The sequence below is a fragment of the Dendropsophus ebraccatus genome, chromosome 11 (assembly GCF_027789765.1).
Source record: "Dendropsophus ebraccatus isolate aDenEbr1 chromosome 11, aDenEbr1.pat, whole genome shotgun sequence".
In the NCBI taxonomy this organism is placed as follows: Eukaryota; Metazoa; Chordata; class Amphibia; order Anura; family Hylidae; genus Dendropsophus; species Dendropsophus ebraccatus.
This window is the reverse complement of record NC_091464.1, coordinates 69,841,574-69,866,511: the sequence shown is the minus strand read 5'-3', so window position 1 is coordinate 69,866,511 and position 24,938 is coordinate 69,841,574.

Below are 24,938 nucleotides of genomic sequence, written 5' to 3'. Positions count from 1 at the left end.
ACATATTATCGGACACACAAGCACCACTTGCCTTGAGCAACAGTGCCACCTACTGACTTTTCTAGAGTGTTACTGCTGTTAAGTTTTGCATAGAAGCTTCCAGAATAGGGAGGAGCTACTGTATGCTGTTCGACCCCCTTTATAACCTTACTGTTGTAGGAACTTGGTTGAGTATGAGGAGAGTACAATAAAGAGGTGAGACAGAAAACAGAGACACTAGCTGCAACCATTCATAGATAAGGACAAACTAGGTCATTGTAACGCTTGAACTCTGGTCCAGTGCATGAGAAGAAGGCTAAGTTGTTGTTTTCAGGCAACAAGGATAACTTTGTCTTATTGCTGAGTATTCAATTGTGTCTGAGGAGATAAGTGCTGCCAGTGCTCCTTAGCAATATTCTGGGACCTGTACAGTAACGGATTTTGGGTGGTAGCCCGGGGCTCTAAGCTCCTGGGTTCCCAGGGCCAACCAAACAGACTTATACTTTTAGTGGTGTAATGTCCCTTTGGCTACAGTTCTGCCATGCAAAAAAATCGCTGCCATTTTACAGCAATTTTGCAGAATTCTGGGCATCTTTACATTATCTATCCAGTATTATGAACACTAAGCTAGTGCTGCCATAGTTACAGTGGGGTGGTGGGCCCAGGCTTGGTAAACAGCCCTGGGGCTATAGTAAAGTTAATTTGCCCCTGAACTTATATGCAGACTTCTGTCCAGGCCAAGAGACTTTGAGCTCTCCTAGCTGACTTTTAAAACATGACCCCTAAAGAGGAGTAGGGAAGCGAGAGTGATGACCCATTTGTAAAAGGGGAACCATCCATGAGCCAAGGAAGGGATTTCAGCCACTTCAAGGCAGGAACACAAGGACAAGTGACGCACTTTCAGCAGCCAAACCAAGGACTGTATTTTTATGTGCCAAAAATATCTCACCACCTCCTCCTCATCTCCCCGTATCTGGTTTTGATTGTACTTAAACCATCTTGGGTAATCAAACAATTCACAGGCCAGAGTTTTAGGATGGGCCCCGGGGGGAAGCATTCACTCCATCAATGTCAGTGCAGCCCCTTAATCTCTGTACCAGCCTATAAGGAGCTCGGGAGCCATTGCCCTGTAAAGCCCTCGTCTTAAACAGTATACTCTTAGTGTGACCAGTACTTTTCACACTCATTTTTTTGTCCTTCTATATTTGTCCTTAATTTTAACAGTGAACTCTCTGATCTTTATAGACATTCTGATAACAATAGTTAGAAAACTAAATGAGCATTTTGACTTTATCAATAACCTCTTTCCGTATGATGAAACATGTGAATGCTCATCTGTTAACTAGTCTCCTAATAGTGGACACACTGGGGAGATTTATCAAACATGGTGTAAAGTGAAACTGGCTCAGTTGCCCCTAGCAACCAATCAAATTCCACCTTTCATTGGCTAAAGAGGAGCCGTTTGAAATTCCCGGTTCCCTTATTCAGCCAATCAATGCAAGGCAGCACTGATTGGCTAAAGAGGAGCCGTTTGAAATTCCCGGTTCCCTTCTTCAGCCAATCAATGCAAGGCAGTACTGATTGGCTGAAGAGGAGCCGTTTGAAATTCCCGGCTCCCTTATTCAGCCAATCAATGCAAGGCAGCACTGATTGGCTAAAGAGGGGAGCCGGGAATTTCAAATGGCTCCTCTTCAGCCAATCAGTGCTGAAGAGGAGCACTGATTGGCTGAAGAGGAGCCGTTTGAAATTCCCGTCTCCCCTCTTCAGCCAATCAGTGCACTGAAGAGCGGAGCTGGGGATGTCGAAGACCTGCGACGCGGAGCAGGTAACGTATGCTCGTGGCTGGGGCGGGGGCAATCGGAGCTTCGGTGGGGGGGCGATCGGAGCTTCGGCGGGGGCGCGATCGGAGCGGCGGCTGCGGGGGGCGATCGGAGCGGCGGCGGCGGGGGGGGGCGATCGGAGCGGCGGCGGCAGGGGCTGATCGGAGCGGCGGTGGCGGCGATCGGAGCGGCGGGGGTGGCGATCGGAGTGGCGGGGGTGGCGATCGGGGCGGCGCAGGGGCCTGCGGTTGACCATGGGGCCGGGCTGCGGATGAGCATGGGGCCGGGCTGCGAACGGGGGGGGCGGGCTGCGGCCAGGCCGGGCTGCGGGCGCGCCATCGCGAAACGATCGCAAAACGATTTATCCGTACGCTATATCGTACCGTCTAATTGCTGATCGTTATAAAAAAAAAATTGTTACTTCGAAATCGTTAATCGTACGATTGGGCCAATAATCGCCTTGTGTAAACTTAGCATAAGGGTCCATTTACACAGAAAGATTATCTGACAGATTATCTGCCAAAGATTTGAAGCCAAAGCCAGGAATGGATTTGAAAAAAGGAGAAATCTCAGGCTTTCCTTTATGACCTGATCTCTGTTTATAGTCTGTTTCTGGCTTTGGCTTTAAATCTTTGGCAGATAATCTGTCAGATAATCTTTCTGTGTAAATGGACCCTAAATCTGGCTCCATTAAGAGAATGTGGTTTCACCTGATTGCAGAGAAGAAGTCATTGTTAGGTGAATACAATGTAACCTGAGATGACTGGAGAACAGAAGATCGCTGTATTGTGCAATGTTTGGTAGGCTAAATCAATCTTAGTCTATAACTTTTGGGCTTTTTATTGCACAAAACATCTTTTTTTTTTAAATAAAAAATCTTGTAGACGTATAGGGACACTCCTATCTCAGACATTCCAGGAATATTCAGGATGTGCACATACACTGTCACCAAATCTCTATTTATCCCTTGTATGTTTCTGCCAGCTATCTTGGAGACCCATGTTCTCCAGAAAGGTGTGGGTACCTTTGGATATGCCGTAAATTTCAGAATTAGGAATGCTCCAAAAATGTGCCTAAAAAGTAGATATACTGTATGTTTATCCCAGTCAGGTTTACATTCATTTACTGTAGATTTGCCTACCACATCTGCTGGAAGTTTCTTCCATGCATCTACTCCTTTTCCTTGTTAAACCAAAACATTCAGGTGATAACATTAGATTCCTAGAATGTCCAATAATCATTCTATTAATCCATATACTACACACTTGACTTTCAAAGAGGGCCGAGCAGAAATGTAGAAAGCAACCCTCAGTTGAATGTTGGAGGTCTCAACACTGGAACATTCACTGATCAAAATGCTATGACATGATGAGTTTATAAAACTAATAGGTACTCTCTTTAAAGGGGTTGCTCATAATAAATGGATAATTGATCCTCTTGCCAGGACTGAGGGGGACATGTCAGTAAAGTATACTTACCTGTTCCACTTCTCTGCAGCTGTTTGTGGGGCACCCGTTCTTCACCGCTGTCAGTGTTTTGGAAACATCCAGTGATATGTCGCTCCCTCTAGAAATGGCTGGTCAGCATAGACAGTATAGGACCTATGCTAACCAACTATTTTTGGAGGGAGTGGCAGATATTTAGAAAACACTGACAGTGGTAGAGAACAGGTGGCCCGAGATCCAGCAGCAGCGGGGAAGCCAGACAGGTAAGTATACATTACTTACATGTCTCCCAAAGCCTCGACAGGAGGACCATTTAGTGATTTATTTAAAAAAAAAACTTAAACTGATGGATATACTTAAAGCATTACGGTCATTTAAAAGTCAACAAAACTCGTCTCCTGCAATGAGACAGACTGGGAAATGACACATGCTGGTGGCTATACCTAGAGATTGGTTGGGGGGTCTTAGTACTAAGATCCTGAAGGATAAAATCTTTTGAAATGGCAAAGGTTTTTTTCTAAATGACTGTAGGTCACACTCATATATAATAATATCTGGCAAGAAATAAATTTTCCCATACATGTTAAACAACTGCTGGTTGTTCTTTCGGACTCATCAATATACATGTTGAAGGGAAATGATAGAATTAGGGAATTGTTTAAATCCCTAGGAATTAATTTCAGGGAATTGATGAAATGAAGGAGTCAGGAGTTGCTTGGAGAGGATTTGGTAAGGTACAGGAGCTTTGAGGTGTTAAATGAGGGAGGACAGGGGCGCGGCCTATGAGCACCACATTTTTTACTCACCGCAGGTTAGGAACAGCAGCAGGTAACAGGAGGACCCTAGATGGCAGTGACCTCTTGCACAGTAACAGCAGGAGGCCCAAGGTGGCACCGGACCTCCCGGCAGGCAGCGGCGGGTGAACGTGGAGCAGGAGGCCCATGATAGCGCCGGCATCATGTCAGGTGCTGTAGCAGGGGAGGGTGAGCATCAGGAGGCCCAAGATGGGGCCAGACCACCTGGTGGGCGGCCGGAGAGCAGAAGGCTCAAGATGGCGCTGGACCTCCTCCCGGCACGGCAGCAGGGTGGGCGTGAAGCAGAAAGGCCCAAGATGCCATGGCGGCAGCGGGGTGGACTGGGGAGCAGGTGAGGCCCAATAAGGGTAAGCAAATGCTGTGGCAACTTATTCGTTTCATCATTTTCCTGAAAGGGGTCAGAGATTTTATCAAATCCCTGACTTTCTTCAGGGAAATAATTTAACGACTTGGTCATCAAATCCTTGGTTCTATCATTTCCCCGCAACATACATACATATAGGTTCAGCTTGGCTTTGGAAATATAGAAATAAGGTGGTGCCAGACAAGGGAAAGAAAGATTAGATTTACTTAAATCCATCATGCCATATCCTTCTTTCTCCAGAATGTTAGGCACCCCCATAATCAGCCAAAATGCCAACACTTTCTTCTAATACGTAGAACTTCTCTCAGTATTCCTATAAACCCACTGATATTTGTTTTCATTTCAGTATCCAATATCCGGAGATCTCCTTCTTGGTAAATTACTTATTCTTAATCTCCTAAAATCTCTTCTTTTTTTTTGCATTTTTTAAATCAGTAATGCAGACCTTACACATAAAATACAAGTTCTGTATCTAGGCAAAAACCTTAAATTAATTCTAGAATACATCAAAGCAATTTAGTCACTCTCTTTCAAGACTTCAGTGTAATTTCTTCACTTCTAGGCCCAAATGTGCAATGTGATTGGAATTTCAATTAGGAAAAGAAAATCTCCTATGAGGGAAAGCTTGGGTTCCAGCGCACACTTCACAGTAGATGTGAGGAAGAGATCAGGCTTGCACTCAACGTAACCTTACTTCCCCATATAATGTATAAGAGTCGCTTTCAGGGACATCTTACCTTGATTGATTGACTTAGCGTACCACTTAGTATGCGATATCAATAGATGAGACAATGTTAAATTGTCACATTCTTCTATTACACAGAAGCTATTGGCAAGTTTCCTTTAGCATAGAGCAGTTTTATGAATTCTATTGATTCATTGATCATTTGGAGCAGTGTGTACTTATTACATAATTACACCCGGGAAGAACCTACTTTGCATTTTCCTATGGGGATGTATATGATTTATGGCAGTGTGCTGGGTGTATGTGGACGATGCATGGATTGAGTTGTGGCATACAAGTTTTCCTTTTTTTTTTCTTTTAAATACTTTTTCTATAATACCAGAAAAGAAACCACCTAACTCTTCATTTTTAAGACTGTATGTTTTAATATTCCTCTGTCTCTCCTACGGGAAATGTAGAAATTGACAAGTGGGTGTACTCATTGTATTTGCCGCCACTGCTTAGACAGTCTCAGGGTGTGCAAGGACAGGTTCTATAGAGAAAGGGAACACCTTTTGGCAATTAATTTGTACAATTCCAAGAGAGATAACAAAGGGACAGAACAATGCAGAATACTAAACGTATTTTTATATTGGCTGGCAATATAAAGTATATGGAAGCTTCATGACTCTCTGCCGACAGATGATGTCTGTGGAGTAGAACAAGGATGGGGAACCTTGAGCTGTGCAGGCATGACAAAAGTATTGTTCTTAAAGTCCTTAAAGTGCTATTCCCCCGACCCCCCCCCCCCCTTTAGAACCCCTTAAATAAAGACTGGGACCGTGCTGGATGGAATTGGCTACACCAGTCGCTATTAATACAAAGTCATAGTCAATACGGTTGAAAAAAGACACGTCCATCAAGTTCAACCAAGGAGGGGATGGATACAGGGAAGGGGGAGGGATGATAGGTTCTATACATATGCATTTATATTATTTTGGTCTAAGAACTTGTCTAGCCCTGTTTTGAAGCCCTCCACTGTTGTTGCTGTGACCAGATCCTGTGGTAGACTGTTCCACAGAGTCACAGTTCTCATGGTAAAGAAGGCTTGTCGCCTCCGGAGACTGAACCTTTTTTTCTCCAGGCGGAGGCAGTGCCCTCTTGTCCTTTGAGGGGGTTTTACCTGGAACATCTTCTCCCCATATTTCTTGTAGGGGCCATTTATATATTTAAATAAATTAATCATATCTCCCCTTAAACGTCTCTTCTCCAGACTAAACAAATGTAATTCTTTTAATCTCTCCTCATAACTAAGATGCTCCATTCCCCTTATTAGTTTAGTTGCCCGTCTTTGTACCCTCTCCAGCTCTACAACATCCTTTTTATGAATCGGGTTCCAAAACTGGACAGCATACTCCAGATGAGGCCGCACCAAAGCTTTATAAAGCGGTAATATTATATCCCTGTCCCGAGAGTCCATGCCTGTTTAAATGCATGACATTATCCTGCTGGCCTTAGAAGCAGCTGACTGACATTGTGTGCTGTTCTGTAGTCTATTATCTACAAGTACACCCAGATCCTTCTCCATCAGCGACTCTCCCAGAGTAACTCCCCCTAGGACATATGATGCATGCGGGTTATTAGTACCCAGGTGCATAACTTTACATTTATCCACATTGAACCTCATTTGCCAAGTGGACGCCCAAACACTCAGTGTGTCTAAGTCATCCTGTAACATCTGCACATCCTCCATAGACTGTACTGTACTACAAAGCTTGGTGTCATCTGCAAAGATAGAAACATTGCTGTTAATTCCATTCTCAATATCATTAATAAACAAGTTAAACAGAAGGGGGCCCAGTACTGACTCTTGGAGTACACCACTTATTACCGGGGACCATTCGGAGTAGGAATCATTGACCACCACTCTCTGGGTACGATTATTAAGCCAGTTTTCAATCCAGTTACACATTAAACTTTCCAAACTGATAGACTTTAACTTACCCATCAGACGTCCATGAGGAACTGTGTCAAACGCTTTTGCAAAATCCAGGTACACGATATCCACAGCCGCACCCCCATCCAGGCTTCTACTTACCTCTTCATAGAAACATATTAGGTTGGTTTGACAGCTTCTGTCCTTACTAAAACCATGCTGGTTTTCACTTATAATACTATTAGCCACCACATATTCCTGGATGTAGTCCCTTATAAGCCCCTCAAATAGTTTCCCCACAATGAACGTTAAGCTTACCGGTCTATAGTTACCTGGGGAAGTCCTAGAGCCCTTTTTGAAAATCGGCATTACATTTGCCTTACACCAGTCCCTCGGCACAATACCAGTAAGCAAAGAATCACTGAATATTTGATACAAGGGTAGAGAAATTACAGAACTGAGTTTCCTAAGAACTCTGGGGTGTAATCCATTAGGCCCTGTAGCTTTGGTTACATTGAGTTTATTTAATTTATCTTGGACCATATCTACAGTAAACCAGTTCAGTACATTACATGTGTTAGCAGCACTGGCCCCACCCACCTCAGTACTGGCCCCACCCACAACAGCTCCATCCTCTTCTTTTGTATATAACTGAAGAAGCCATTAAGTAACTCAGCTTTCTTCTGATCCTCAGTTATTAATTCCCCGTCGCCATTATTTAGGGGTCCTACATGCTCTGACCTTGGTTTTTGTGCATTAATATATTTGAAGAATTTTGGGGGGTTTCTTTTGCTATCTATGGCTACCTGCCTTTCATTGTGAATTTTTGCTGCTTTTATTACATTTTTACAAGTTTTGTTTATTAACAAACAACATAAACATAAAACAATACCAATAATTGAGGCCTGTATACTCCTGGTATCCCATGGTCTTTTCCTACACAAGATTTGCCTACAGCCGATAACCTCTTGGCTTAGTCCACTAACACCTGTGCATGCAATAATTACAGTTCACCAGACCCGGGCTTACTCCCCATGAACCCCCACGAGTTCCTTTACCTTAACCACCAGCCAACCAAGTGCCCAACTTACTAAGGATTATATATAAAGCTAGTGGGCACCACTAATAATCATGGAGTAATAAACCAATGTATATGAGTAGTACATCAGCCTCTCAAAAGAAAAAAATCCAACATCTCTACCTAGACAGAGACCCAGTAAAATAAAATATAATCACATCCCTGAGGAAGCCGCTAGACTGCGGAACGCGTGGGGTGATTTCTTATCCCATCTGACTCTCATTCTGTTGGACTGTATATGGTGATCTTTTCCAATTTTCTTACTGGGTCTCTGTCTAGGTAGAGATGTTGGATTTTTGTTATTGTACATACGGACCAGAGTCAGAGTGGTAGATTAGCCCTGGCTGGTACACCAGCAGGACTTATGGTGACATTTTAGTGTTTTTAATGTAGAGCAGTATTTGGGGTGTTGACTCATTTTACTACTCCTGTACATTCAAATATTTATGTGGTATTTTTGTATCTATGTCAGTGTTATAATAAAGACTTTTGTTATGTGCTACCATTTTTTGTGCATATGCTTTTTTTCTTTTGAGAAGACAACTTACTAAGGAGTCCAGAACCTCCTTGGTTCCCTCTCTACCTCCATGCCAACCAACCAGCTACTGCCACAAACAAGCACTATAACCAACCAACCCAGCACGACACAACTGAATTTTCCCCCACCCACATAAAAAACAAAAAAGAGGGGGGAGGCCTCACTCTTGGCTATAGCCCTAATCTAGCCTCCCTTGATGGGAATTGTAGCCTTACAACAGTTGGTGGACTGAAGGCTCCCCATCCCTGCAGTAGAGGGTTGAGTGTGATGGATTTTCACTGTCTGATCCTTTTGTTCTCAGAGAGCTAAGCCAGCACCAGGGCTGCAGATTTCCCCTTCCCATAGAGAAAAAGTAACACTTGGTAATGTTCAATGTTCATGTGTATGGGGAGGACAGGAGGGCTAACTGCCTGCCAAATAATCAACCTACCATTATTGAAGGTGGATGCACACCTTAAGAAATGGATAATATGTCAGGAGAGCTGAAATATAATTATATATAAATATAACAGATAACTCAGGGTATCTAATAGAAACAAGGCAATGTGAGTACTTAGATGGCATAAGCTCTTAGTGGAGGTTTTGGGGATACGATCGCTTGATTCCTCTCAACCTTCTGAAGATAGTATTATCCAGGACTAGAAGAGAGCTTTCTTCCAGAAAAAGCGATTTTCCCCTCCTCAGGTTGTGTGTGGTACAATGGAATTCAACTGCAAAACCCACAATCAAACTGAGGACAAGAGTGCTTTTTTTTCTTTTTCCCTTTTTTTTTCCTTTTCAATCCTGGATACTTCTTATAATAATTATTAGGGATGGTCCGAACCGAGTTCGGTTCGGGTTCGTACGAACGCAAACTCTCGGTAATGATTCCCGCTGTCTGCCCGCTCAGTGAAGCAGGCGGATCCAGCGGGAGGACCGCCTGGGAAACTGGGATACAGCCATAGGCTGTATCCCAGTTTTCCAGGCGGTCCTCCCGCTGTATCCACCCGCTCCACGGAGCGGGCAGACAGCGGGAATCTGATGCCGAGCGTTCGGGTTCATACGAACCCGAACCTCGGAGGGTTTGGACCATCCCTAATTATTATGTAATGCAAAATTATGCAACTTTTTAAATATACTTTACTTTGCATTTTAGTTCATCATCACTTTAGTTCCTGTTTGTCTGAAACATTTTTCTTTGTATCCAGAGACTGAAAACCAGCCGTGACACAGATGAATGGCTCACCCGAGGCTGATGGTAGTGGCTGCATTCAGATGCACGCTGAATGAGGATGTAGTTGTGTAAATTATGCATGAAAGGGAGTCTGTCATGTTGAGTTCAATCTGCAGACACCATTTTTAGGAGCTGAAAAAGGCAGGTATATGATTTGGTAGTGTATAAGTGTACTTTATAGAATAATATTTTATATTCAGTATGACGTGTGTTTACATTATTTGAACTTTTGCTATAAGTGGGATTAGATGCCCAAATGGCAGTCCTGATCAGTGACTGACAGATGTGTCTGTAGGGCATGCTCATATAGGGACGGCTATCTGGCAGTGTTAACTAATTAGGACCACCCACTGGACCCTTAAACGCACATGAGCCAATGTTAAGATAAATAAATAAATAAATAAATAATAATAATAATAATAATAATAATAATAATAATAATAATAATATTAAATAGATTAAGCACTGTGTCCAACTTTTGGGATTAGTAAATTGTACTGTATGCTAATATTGAACCAAAATTAGCATATTTTTTTTTTTTGCAACTTAAAGAAAAAGTCCAACCAAATTAAGGAGGAAGGCAGGGGGTGTGGGAAAATAATAAACAATATAAACTCACCAGTCCCCGTGCCTCCATTGCGCTGCTCCTGAGTCCAGATGAGGACCGCCAGATGTTACGTTCTCCTGGAAATCGGGTAAGTCAGGTACCCAACTCTTCCAGCTGCAACGTCACGGGATGTTGGAAAACACAGACATTTTCAATATATTCACAATTTAAAAAAAATACTGCCCAGTCACCCCCCCCCCCCCCCCCCAGATCATGACCACAACGGCATGGTCATCATATCCATTACAACATCAGATTTCAGTTATGTCCAGTCATTGCATATCCCCAGCCACAGAGCCTTATCCAAGACTATAGTGTTAACAGTTTTTATAAAATCCACCCCGATTGTGGAAATTCTCTTTAAATCTCATACTTCTATATCATCGTATCCAGCACCTAAATGACTGGCTTGTGTTATTACAGGTTGTGTGCGCCCGATACGTGTGATGCAAATTATACTGGTTTTGGAAACAATATGGAAAATCAAGAGAGAAATATTCCTTCTCTTCCTTTTCATATAAGAATTGGTACATATATTTATTTTCTCTTGCTTGGTAAAAAAAAAAAAGTGGTTTTAATTGAAAAAGTTTTAATCTTAGATCCATCTGCCAGGGATTTAAAAATAGAATCATTTGAAGTAGATTCGTTCCCTTTGGGCATATTGTGAGATACATCATCAAAATAACACGTCTGTTGAAAAACTAGTCAGCTATTAGCAACTTCTACTTTTAAATAGGCTTAAAGAACTTCGGAAAAAAATGAACAGATGTAAGCGAGTACCCCTAGCATTTTACTGCACATCTTCCCCTGAAAGAGACTCTTAGAAATCGTTCCATAAGGCTAATTATAGTGGGAAAACGAGTCAAGATATGGAAAATAAAATCAAGCCGGGGATTATTTTTCCTATTTAACACAGCAATTAAGAGATAAAATGATGTTATTTGCATCGCTGAAGTCTCTCGTCTTTTCGGTTGTTCATATTCCGGTCATCTGTCCAATTGTGACTGGTGCTCGTATATTCATTGCTATACAGATGCGGCAGAGGCGTTGCCTCTTGTTGGTTACTGTAGTCTCGGGAACGCCTTGCTGCTATATTCCGTCATCACTTAATTCAGTGATGAGCAAAAGTGTTGTAGTATTGTATTTTATTTATATATTGTATTTATTATTATGTATATGATATTGAAATTTAATTAATAATAATAAATAAGTAAATAAACAGAATAAACAGTTTTTAATTAGGGGTTAATGATAGAGGACAATACTTATTCTCCTATGATGAGATGGGAGTCCTGTTCTGGGAACCCCCAGGATTTATTTATTGTAAAGGTTTGACTCCACTAGAAAATGAAATATGACATAATGGCCATTGGAATCAGTAGTCTGGTCAATTAAAGGGGGTATCCAGGATTAGAAAAATATAGTTGTTTTCTTTCAAAAACAGCACCACCCCTTTCCTCAGGCTGTGTGTGGAATTACAGCTCAGCTCCATTTATTTCAATGGAACTAGCTAACCCAAACTTAGGACAAGAATTTTGCTCTTTCTGGTAGCCACATTCCATGTTGTTAGCAGGCTGGATAACCCATTTAAATAACATTTTATTAAACAACACAGTGATGACACAACAAATTATTATTTTTGCATGTATTTAGACGGTCATCCACAATGTACAATACTTTTTCTCCTATGATGAGTTGGGAGTCCTGTTCTGGGAATCCCCAGGATTTATTTGTAATCTGTCAGCAAGTGTTTAATTCCTCTGCACCGCCACTAGAGGGAACACTAAGTATATACAATGTCCATGTGAACCAATAGCTTGGTTAAAGGGGGTATCCATTATCAGAAAAAGATAGCTGCTTTCTTTCAAAAACAGCAGCATTGATTTGAGAAGAAGAATAAAGATGAATTGAATGCTCTGGTGAGTGCCCTCCTCATTTTTTTTCTTACCTACTAGCATTTCTTTCAAAACCAAAGCCATCCATATCCTCAGGTTGTGTGCAGCTCAACTCCATAGACTTCAATGAAACTGAGCTGCAATACCACACCTAAACTGAGAACAAAAGTTTCTGGAAGAAAGCAGCCATGTTTTTTTTTTTTTTTTTTTTTAATATATATTTCTGGATAGCCCCTTTAGTGAACTTGCTGGATTCTCTTGGTCTGCCATTACGCTCTTGTAGTTCTACTCCAATAGGCTATTCCTAGGACTGTGAACTAGGGACCATCATACAGCAAAGTCCAAACCTCTGTGTGCAGACTAGGGCTGGGTTCACACACAGTATATTTCAGGCAGTATTTGGCCCTCATGTCAGGTCCTCATAGCAACCAAAGCCAGGAGTGGATTAAAAACACAGAAAGGCTATGATCACATAATGTTGAAATTGAGTGGATGGCCGCCATTTAATGGCAAATATTTGCTGTTATCTTAAAACAACGGCTGTTGTATTGAAATAATGGCAGTTATTTACCGTTATATAACGGCTATCCACTCAATTTCAACATTGTGTGAACAGATCCTTTCTGTGCTTTCAATCCACTCCTGGTTTTGGTTGCTATGAGGACCTGACATGAGGGCCAAATACTGCCTGAAATATACTGTGTGTGAAACCAGTCTAAAAGGTGAGAATCAGACTCTAGGCTTTGCACACTGTCCTAGCAAGTGTTCATCAGATTGAATTGTCATGACTCTACCACCATTACATAAACCATAACACATACATATGGGGAATACATTTAATACAACATATAACAAAGTCCCATCAACGTAAATATAATCTGTACGTGTCTTAACTTTCCTCTTGTGACAAAAGTAGAAGTTAGCCAAAAGCTACACAAGTCTCATAATATCAACATTACCTCTAGGGGTCTAATGCCAAAGTGGGAAGGGGTCTAAAGGAACACAGAGATGCCCCAGATGCCATCTTTATATATGTGAAAAGATAGAACAGCAACAATCCATGGTAAATTAAAGAGTTATGCCCAGATGAAAGAATAAACTCAGCTCTGCTACATTGGATATCAAATGGGATAGAACCAAATAGCTGATCTGCTTCCCTCCATGGCGTATGTCACAGTTAGGATCCTCACTTTCCCTTTTCAGCCTGACATTAGTTGGTGTGACTACTTTCTATTGTGTCTATGTAAGAAAGAATGTAACATGATGTCAACCGTAAATGTGTGTAATCCACTAGGACATCAGGGGTATACACCAATACACAGGATTTAGAGTTGTCATTTACACCATAAGCATTCATTCAGTATGTCAAAAGGAAGACTCTTTACTTTCTGGCCTATTTTGCCAATTTATCTGCGTACGTCCAATGTACTCTTTTTTAAAGTTCCCTGATGAAGTCACAGTATATGACAGGAGAAACACTGCAGTAACAGCAAGATAAACTTAATTTCTATTGAATTGGGATGCAGACGTTTTCGCATCCCAATTTACCATTGCACAAAATGAATAGCAGATGCACAAAACTGACATGTCAGTTTTTCTTGCGGCCGCTAGGGATCCTGGCCGGTGTGTAAACTATGGGGGAGATTTATGAAACTGGTGTAAAGTGAAACTGGCTCAGTTGCCTCTAGTAACCAATCAGATTCCACCTTTCATTCCTCACAGACTCTTTGGAAAATGGAAGGTGGAATCTGATTGGTTGCTAGGGGTAACTGAGCCAGTTTCACTTTACACCATGTTTGATAAATCTCCCCCAATGTGTACACATTCTGGCTGGGATTCCATTGATTTCAGCGCAATGCATATTTTGAATTAATCACAGCCTGTCTTGCAAATGGAAACAACGGCCATGATTAATTCAAAATATACTGTACATTGTGTGAATGTAGCCATAGAAAGCTATGAGAACTATCGTCCTGTTTAAGGATGGAAGACACAGCCGCCTCACTACTGCTAGAATACAATTTCTGCTGACATAATCCTCTTTTGGATACGATTTACCCAGAAACCACTACCAAGTAGCTACAAAGCCGACAGATAAACAGGAACAGAATGCTGAACAATTGCAACGTAGTGAAAAATGCCCAAGGATAGTCAAGGAGAAAGTCCACCCGGGCTGCAAGCTGGAAGAAATGTGCATACGGCAAGCAGTCAGCAAATGTTTATGTACGGCGGGATTGGAGAAGCGGGAGGTAGTAAAACAATCTGTAGCTTAACTGGGATCCCAGTATGTGCAATCTCTCGCACAATTGTAAATGTGCTTGGATACATTTCAGATTAGGCAGCCATCCTTTCTAGTCAGAGCCAGCAATGATGCTGAGAAATGGCCGCTCACAGGCACTGGAAAAAATTCAGCTGCCATAAATTAGCCGCTCTCCATGGGGAAGTTACCAAGTCAAGACTGGATATTCCTCTCCCCCATAATAAACAGAGAATTACGGCTTCCACTACTGAGCCAACACATTATAATCTGCTCATATGATCAAAAGGGCCGGGGGCGTATCAGCTGTATTCTGCCCGGAGCCCGAGCTCTGGGATATATAGCAACAAGTAAAACAAATTAAAAATAAATAAATAAGTAAAATTAATTAATAATATTTTTATCATTTTTGCATATGTTTAATTCTATGAAAGAGAAACTAACAGCAGGTCAGAAGATTTTATTCTGCTGTTATGTTTGCATAGGGCAGGGAATGCTGGGAATAAAGGTAATTCTCTTAGCATCATCCTCAGCCCTGGTTTTAAATTTTGATTGCATGTAAATTGGCATTTTGGGGCACTGGGGACAGGACTACCATTTTCATGCGTGTCTACCTGATACAAACTGAATGAATATATATATATATATATATATATATATATATATATATATATATATATATAATATATATATATATATATATGTGTGTGGTACCTTGGTTTAAAAGTAACTTGGTTTAAGAGCAATTTGGTTTAAGAGCTCACAGTTTTTCAAAATTGTGACTTAGTTTAAGAGCACTGCTTTGGTTTAAGAGCTCCCTGTACTTGGTGGGAGGGGAAGTGGGGGAGGGGCATGGTCTGCATAGCAGGGTCTACAGCCCTGTACTGACCAAGGGAGTCTTCCTCATCTTCCAAATCATAGCAGATCCACTTCAGGTTGGGGCTTGCATCAGGGGACAGGACTGTGGAGGTAGTCTCTCCATAGCTGTAACCCCTCCCTCCCCGGACAAAGAGTGCTGCTATACTGTGCCCACATATGTTCAGCTCATTCCTTCATGTTCCCTGCAGTCTTTGTCAGTCCTGATTGGTCCATGCTGAACACACACCCCTCTCCCCATTGCTGTCATGTGACCACACAGACCTCTGACAGCAGCCCTGCTTCTCTATTCTAGCCTGTTGTACTACACTACTGCATTATGGGGATCTGCAGTTTCATCCTGTGTCTACAAAATGCTGCTGTTTTTCAGGTTTCTGCCCTGACTATGCATTATACAGCACATGCTGATTGCTATACTGTACAGTAACTTATAATATAACATATTCAGCTGCTTATAAATGTTTCTTTCATTTGTTTTACATGTTATTCAGAATATAAAATCATTATTTTTGGGGTGTGGAACCAATTGTCTGCATTTCAGTGATTTCTTACGGGAAAATTTGCTTTGGTATAAGAGTGGATTTGGATTACAAGCACGGTCATGGAACAAATTATGCTCGTAATCCAAGGCACCATTGTATATATATATACACACACGCACACACACATTTCATTGGCGCAAAAGGTGATTATTCAGTTTAACACATGTTGAGATTAGGTCACATGGGTTGAGGTCTGTGAATTAACCCATCGTGCATAGAGTGTAATGGAAGTGAAGGACAACTTGAAACAAGGTAGCGTTCCCCACTTATCTATTGTAGACATAATAAATGATCATATACAGTTCAAGCCAGTAGTACATCATCTGAGACAGCGGCCTCACCACGATCTCCTTATGCCGAGGTCCACAGGTAGCTCCTGCGTGTAGGAAATGTTCATTGAAAACACACCAGAAAAAATACAAGTGTCATGTTGTCATGGAGACGCCATCAGCGAATAGGAGAAGCACTTCGGCAGCTTCATTCTGTGGTAAAGTGGTCAGTAGGTGTAGCTACGGTTCTCTGACTTTCCACCTGTTAGGGCGGAGTCCCTCAGATCCATGTTTACCTACTTCGACTGACCTCTCCAGGCCTGGAAAAAAAAACTTCATATCTGCTGCATGGTGTGAACTGCTTCCAACCTTGCATCGCTGTAAAAAACTTACATACAGTATAACAAGCATATCCTCGGCTTACTGAGGGTGAGTACCGTGTCCAGTTTTACAATCTGAGCATTACCTTTACATAGATTGTAATACTGGACACTGTACTCACCACACTCCGTAAGCCAAGGATATGCTTGTTATAAGTTTTTACAGCGATGCAAGGTTGGGCGCAGTTCATACCATGCGGCAGACATGCAGAGTTTCTACAGGCCTGGAGAGGCCAGTCGAAGTCAGTAAACAATATTGATCTGAGGGATTTTGCCCTTATAGGTGGAATGTCAGGGAAATGTAGCTACATCTACTGACCACAGACTTTGCCACAAAAGGCCTTTATTCTACTTGTGAAGGCCGAAACGCGTTGCAATAAAAGTAACTGTTCTACTATATCCGGTGCGGTTGGTATATACCGTTAGTAAGTATACGGAGCCGACTTATACCACCACGTATATGCCACAATACTTCTGCGCTGACCCAAGTTGTACTGGGTTCCTGTTTTGGTTCTGTAACCGGCTGGTTACGATATCTGCATACTCTCTTCCCACCTTCGGTGGTGATGCCCCGGAACAGCTGCGGAGTATAACCATTCATGCCATCAATAGAGTTGTGCCTAATTTTGCACAACTCCTCCAGGTGAGTGGCCCCTTTTAGTTTTCTACTACCACACACCTGGCCTCCTCCTACTACACAAGGAAGCGCCCCCCCTCTCTCCTTTTCCCATTCCATGACAACATGACACTTGCTTTTTTTTCTGATGTGTTTTGAATGAACATTTCCTACGTGTGGACCTCGGCATAAGGAGATAGTAGCAACATCCGTTTTCCACTCAACCATAATCATGCCAAATGCATTAGGTCTGAATACCTGTCCAAGTGGCAACTCCGGATCAGTTATCTCCGGATAAGGAGATAATGGTGAGGCCGCTGTCTCAGATGATGTACTACTGGCTTGAACTGTATATGATCATTTATTGTCTACAATAGATAAGTGGGGAACGCTACCTTGTTTCAAGTTGTCCTTCACTTCCATTACACTCTATGCACGATTTAGCGCTGCTCATAATGGGTTAATTCACAGACCTAAACCCATGTGACCTAATCTCAACATGTGTTGAAGTCAATAATCACCTTTTGCACCAATGAAATGTTGTATATATGTATATATACCTCCAGGTTATATCACTTAGACACGCTTGAAAATGGTGGCATGAAGCCGCTGAAACGTCGCATTTCATGTTATGCACCATGTTTCAATAAAACACAGTTTGGCTGTTTAAACCTGACGTTGGAGCCGTGGATTATCTGCTACATCTATCTATCTATCTATCTATCTATCTATCTATCTATCTATCTATCTCCTATCTATCTATCTATCTATCTATCTATCTATCTATCTATCTATCTATCTCCTATCTATCTATCTATCTATCTATCTATCTATCTATCTATCTATCTATCTATCTCCTATCTCCTATCTATCTATCTATCTATCTATCTATCTATCTATCTTCTATCTATCTATCTATCTATCTATCTATCTATCTATCTATCTATCTATCTATGTTTCTATATCTAGTCATAGATCACCCATGTAATGCTTTGTTGACGTCACATTAAGATTTACCGTAGGTTTATATATTAGGTAATGCTCATATCATGTATGGTAAATGTATCCATAGGGCTCCACTGACCTCATGAGGAAAAGGTGTTTCTTGGCCTACAATAGGTCAGTACATGTTGTCATTCATTTTTGGGGAAAATTACACATGTGATTATTTCTCAGAGTACACCTACTGTACTTGCTGCAGATTTGACGTTTTGGATTTACATGTGAACAGGTTGTATGGTTAGAAATGGTTTTCTGTACAAAGGTTATACAGCGACAGACATAATCCTGACATATACTCCAGCTGAAGGCTGGAAGCTTGAGCTCCGCATCAGAAACTGTTGTCAATCCACTGTTCATGGCATGACAAAAATGTTACTTTTATTCTTGTTCCGAGTCTAGATTGTGTAAGGAACTGTCCAAAGGCTTCAGGTCCAGAACTGGTCTATATAGGGTCATGCAATGATAAAGTGAGACACATTTTTTTTTTATTTATATTTTTCATCTGTGCAGTTACACCTAAAACCTTTTTCTTAAAAGTGAAATCAATTATTAGTATTTATTGTTAGGATGAGGACGATTGGGTGCAGCTTTACCTACAACTCCAGTATCTAAATCTTGTAGCCCCATTTTCATTGTACAGAGGAGCCCCTCTTTACCTGCCCCCCTATCTGGACATATCCTGTGATGAGACAAGGGATATTAACTAGAGATGAGAGAACCGGGTTCGGGTTCGAGTCCATCCGATTCCGAATTATCTGCATTTGTTTAGTGGCAGCTGCTGAACTTGGATAAAGCTCTAAGGTTGTCTGGAAAACATGGATACAGCCAATGACTATATCCATGTTTTCCACATAGCCTTAGGGCTTTATCCAACTTCAGCAGCCACCACTAATCAAATGCCGAAAGTTCGGGTTCGGATGGACTCGAGCATGCTCCAGGTTCACTCATCTCTAATATTAACAGCTTAAAAAATGCAAAGCAGGATTTTGAGGTTCTCTTTCAGGAGGAGTATACACTACATGTGGCCACCCAGTGGTTATTATGTGAATTGAAGCCTGTTGAAGGTTTTACTAACATTTAGCAATATTGTGTTGGGTCTGTATTGTAATAAACTAGATTTCTTAACGACATTTATTAAACAGTGAGGGTGGACACTTCTATACAGGGCCAGTTCTGATAAACATTTAAACATTGGCCCTGTGACAACGTTGGCCCTAGGACATCTTGTAGATACCGATGTTAGTTTCTAGTGTTGCTATCAACTTTGGAGACATAAAGTGCCATAAAGCTCCATATTACTATATTACCAGCATGAGGACTTCTTGTGGCCAAAATAGCACTTCAGTATGGCTGACCAGTCTCTTGGGGATTCCAATACTTTGTATTCAATGGCCTATCTTGAGGGTGCGTTTACACAGAGAGATTTATCTGACAGGTTTTGGAAGCCAAAGTCAGGAATAGATTTGAAAAGAGGATAAATCCCAGTCTTTCCTTTATGACCTGATCCCTGTTTATGGTCTGTTCCTGGCTTTGGCTTCAAAGATCTGTCAGATAAATCTGCCTGTGTAAACGCACCATCAGAAAGGGCAATTAATATCTGATCCGTGGGATTCCAAGACCTGGCACCTAGGTAATTAAAAAAAAAAAATTACATTAAAATTCCAATACATTTTAGACTGTCAACGCTTAATTCAAGTTTTATTTATTAATTTTTTTCTTGTGCATGGCAATTTTTTTATGGATCTATAATGAAGTTTGAGAAAACACCTGGAAGTGTTGGCTTCCTCATTGAATGTTATAATAGCATTATATATTTGCTGCTATAGTTGGTAGCTGCCAGTTTCTAGCATATGTGATTCTGTGTGTATATGTTGGTAGTAAGGTTATTTTCACACATAGGCTATTTTACCACTTCCAGAACCTATCGGGTAACATAGACAGCCGATGATAAGGATTACAGTCATTATTAGTAGCTGTCTATATAACGAGACGGCCATGTTTGCCCAATATGTTCCTGAAGTGGCAAGATAGCCATAGGGTGCAGGAGAACTCCTGGTGTATACCATAAACATATTCCTAGACCCCTATTAGTCAAAGAAGTCCAAGGAGTACCATATACTCCATCTTACCATCCCAAATGTCATAGAATAGGGCAGACAGTTGCACTATTCTAGAGGCCTGGTATACCATATGGTATATATTTTATTTAGATAGGTGCTATGTATGACAGATGTCACCATCATACCATAGCTTTCAGAGGTATACATCAGGGAATCCCCCCACATATAGCTCAGACGGACACTGTGTGACGCAGTGTGAAACGAGTCGATTGAATTCATTGTGAACCACAGAAGAAGGAAATGTTGTGCAGCGGTCCTGGGCTTAGCCTTTGTGCTCTCCATGCAGCAGAAAGCCAGACTGCGAGTTTGATTGATGACTTTAAAGGCACTTTTAGGTAACAGCTTGTGTTACTGGTGGAGCAGCATGAGCTTCAAATGCTAGAGAGAAAGATGGTGTGAAAAAAAATCTAGACTTACAGGGTGTTAGTGTAACTTGTCAGAACTCTGCCATTTCCCTCTCATTTCTATTCGGCTTTTTTCCCCCATGTCTTTGGTGTTTTAAGCTGACACAACAGTTGGTTTCTGAGCATTGTTGATCAAACATTTTTAGAAGTAGGATGAAGCTTATTTGCATTCCTAAACCTACAAAAGAAAGTTGAAATAAAGTTTTTTTTAGTTGTTTTTTTTTTCTCTTTTTTCACCCAACGCCAAAGGAAAACAAAATTTAAAAGGAGATTTTTATTGAGTTTAGTAAGGTAGAATAACTTGGGGTACTGGAGAAGTTATTGAGGATAGATATTTAAAGAAACAGGAACAAGCATTCAAGGTCAAAGCTTTATTGTAGTGATTTACAGGGGAAAAAAATACCTTCATTTGTTAATAAAATGAAGGTCCATTGCTACCAGGTAACTTGTTATAGCAAAGAGGGTCTATACCTGATTTTGATTAAATGCTCCTATACAGGTGTGTTCTTCCTTACCGGTCCTTATGTTTCAACATATTGTATGGCAATAGGACTTACTAGAAAAACAAACATGGCTTTATGTTACCGTGTTAGATTTATGTGCTATATGTATAGTCACTAGAGATGAGCGAACCTCAAGCATGCTCGAGTTGATCCGAACCCGAACTTTCGGCATTTGATTAGTGGAAGCTTATGTGTGGGGTTGCTTCTCAGCCAAGGGAATCGTCTCTCTCACAGTCTTGCCTAAAAACACAGCCATGAATAAAGAATGGTACCAGAATGTCCTCCAAGAGCAACTTCTCCCAACCGTCCAAGAGCAGTTTGGCGATCAACAATGCCCTTTTCAGCATGATGGAGCGCCTTGCCATAAAGCAAAGGTGATAACTAAATGGCTCGGGGAACAAAACATAGAGATTTTGGGTCCATGGCCTGGAAACTCCCCCGATCCCATTGAGAACTTGTGGTCAATCAAGAGACGGGTGGATAAAAAAAACCAACAAATTCTGGCAAAATGCAAGCATTAATTGTGCAAGAATGGACTGCTATCAGTCAGGATTTGGTCCAGAAGTTGATTGAGAGCAGCCAGGGAGAATTGCAGAGGTCCTGAAGAAGAAGGGTCCACACTGCAAATATTGACTTGCTGCATTAACTCATTCTAACTGCAATATAAGATTTTGTTACTCATAATATGATTGCAATTATATTTATGTATGTGATAAAAACATCTGACAAACACACATAAAAACCAGAGGGCAGCAGATCATGCGAAAATATAATATTTGTGTCATTCTCAAAACTTTTGGCCATGACTGTATAGGTCAGACTCTCCAGAGTGGGCATTTTAAGTAATGACAGTGAGAAAGGGATTGTCGGCTAAGTGTATATGCTTGATGTGGTATCTAAAGGGTCCCTGTCATTAGGAAAAAAAAATTAAAAACTTTTGATCGGTCAAAATCTGAATGTTTAGGGCTTCAATAATTTCTGAAAAGAACAGGAGGAAGACTGCTGCTGTGCGCTTCACTCCCTGCGATCTCCATATAAATTCTTATAAGCTGGGAGGTGAAGCACATAACCATGGGTTACATTATATGTACACACACAGTAAATGCACACTCACACTATAGTCACACACATACTGGGTGTATGCAACCTCACACTATAGTCACATACATACTGGGTGTATGCACACTCACATCTACCCAGCTATTGTGTGTGGAGATGGTGAGAAGCACAGATAAAGCGGCAACAGTAGGACATGAGCCCCCACCCTCTAACCCCTCAATGACCACAGTGCTGCATGGGAGAAGCAGGAGAGAAATAGAGTTATGAAATGTAATGCTTCATTTCTCCTGTGGGGGCGCTGCTGGGAAATAGAACACTAGCTGCCAGGATCTCTATCAGCTTGCAGCGGACATGTCATGATCAGCTTATCCTCAGGCAACCCTTCCCATAAAAAAGGCTCTTAGAAGCAAACATCCCCCTTTATTAGTTTATATACATCATATCATTCTTCCTACCACAGAAAACAATTTCCTACAATTAGGAAAAAGGGGTTAATTATGAGGAACAAGACAAAATGCTGACCTTGTGCCAGAATAAAGTCATAATCCGACGACATGCACACATTGACCTGTAACCTAACAACACAATGCATCATCCCCGCCGCTACATAATAAATACAAGAAGAAAAAAAAAAGCTCCATTGTGGCCGCTCTATTCATCCATCAATTTTTCATTTGCTTAGTATCTGTTTTCCTAGCTGCCTTGAATAATGCTTTAAAGTACCCATTTCATGACAAGAACCAAACTAAAATGCATCGTAAAAGGCACTGACCTTGATTTATACAGAGGCGAATTTACTTTGCATAGACTGGCGCATAGGGCGCCTGCCTGAAATTGTCAGCCGGGGAAAGAATGCCGTGCATTGGGCATATCAGACTATTTTCAGCTACCCAGGAATATTTGTTTGCCATGCCAAGTGAACTGCGCTCTGAATTACAGCTAATCAGCTACAAGTGAAATAACTTATTCCAACAAATATTTCGGTTCTAGATTACCCCATTCATTTTAATGAGGCGCATTCTTTAGAACTGGCAAGCGCCACTTACGGACCCGAAAGCCTCACTCCAAGGTATTTTCATAATGTCACAGTTTTTGTTATAATCCTCAGTAGCTGGCACCGTTTGGAACCTGCTTCCCCAAAGGCTATTTCTCCTAATCCCATTACTGTGGATGTGACTCAGCGTACAGCGTTTTTCTTCACATTTTAGAGAACATCTGAGAGTCTCTTTGGTCTTGATCATAAATGCGCCTGTTTATCTGCTGTTTCCAGCTGTGTGTTGCTTAAATCCGCAGAGAATTTTTCCAAATTTAAAGGTAAAGAACAGATAAAGCAAATTAAACACGTTCACCTTGAGAATGGGAAATGCCATAATTATTGAAATGTGTCCAAGAGCTGTACAGAGTCCAGTAAGCCAGGAAGCCCCCAGCTTGCCCTCATTCCCATGTCGATGTGACATTTTTTATTTTTTTATTTTTTACTTTTTTAAAGAGCTGTCCTTTAGAAAGTTTTGTTAACTATATTTAAGTAGTAACTATGCTTCTAGCTTTTTCGCAGACAAGAAATAATAATAATAATAATAATATTATTATTATTATTATTATTATTATTATTATTATTATGTAAATTAAGGGGTATTTGAAATAACAACATGTATCGCTTAACCACAGGATGGGGGATGCCAGAACTCAAGGGGTCCTATCACTGGGACCCCCATGATCTCAAGAATGGGGTCTATATTATCCAGTAAGAGAGGAGTGCTCAGTCGACTATCCATAAAGTTGTTCCATTTACACCTTTCAGGTCTCCATTCTCTTGGTCATGAGAGATGCCACAAACTAGACTCTCCACAATCTGACATATATTGTATCCTGTGGATAGAGGACAAGTATTTTAAGTTGGAATTCACCTTTAAAGGTAAGCTGTCATCACTTTCATGCTGCCCGAACCATGAGTCATAATGGCTGTCCCCATTGGCTTCTCCCTGCCCCACTGGTCTCGATTGATAAATCTCGCCCTATACATAAACAGGTAGTGATAAAGCTTTTTTATTAAAAGTGCAATTAGTTATAGCGGTGCAATGTTTTGATCACCTTCAGAGCTTCTTCAGACACTGATTGTAGCATGATGGAATGAAGACCAGAGGAGTTACGGAGTTGGTACATGCCGCTGTGATGCTTGTGACTGAAACATTATACCTCTATAATTGATTGCAGTTTCAATAAAAACATCATCACTATTATAAAGCTAATCTTTTGTGGGGAGTACCTTATTATTTAGATTAGATGCACTCCTTCTTCGTCAGAGTAATTTTGGGGCACACGGCAGGGATCCCCACCACTATGTATAGTCACACAGGGAGAGATCTATCAAGTTAGACTGGCGAGGTGGGGAGAAGCTGATGGGGACTGGTCCAATGACGCATGGTTCAGGTAGTGTGAAACTGATGACAGGTTCCCTTTAAGCCTTTTATCACAGATGGGTATGCTAAAAAGATTAATCACAGAAAACTATTGTTATTGTGGCATGTCACAAAGGTTATTTCTGGGTACTTTAAT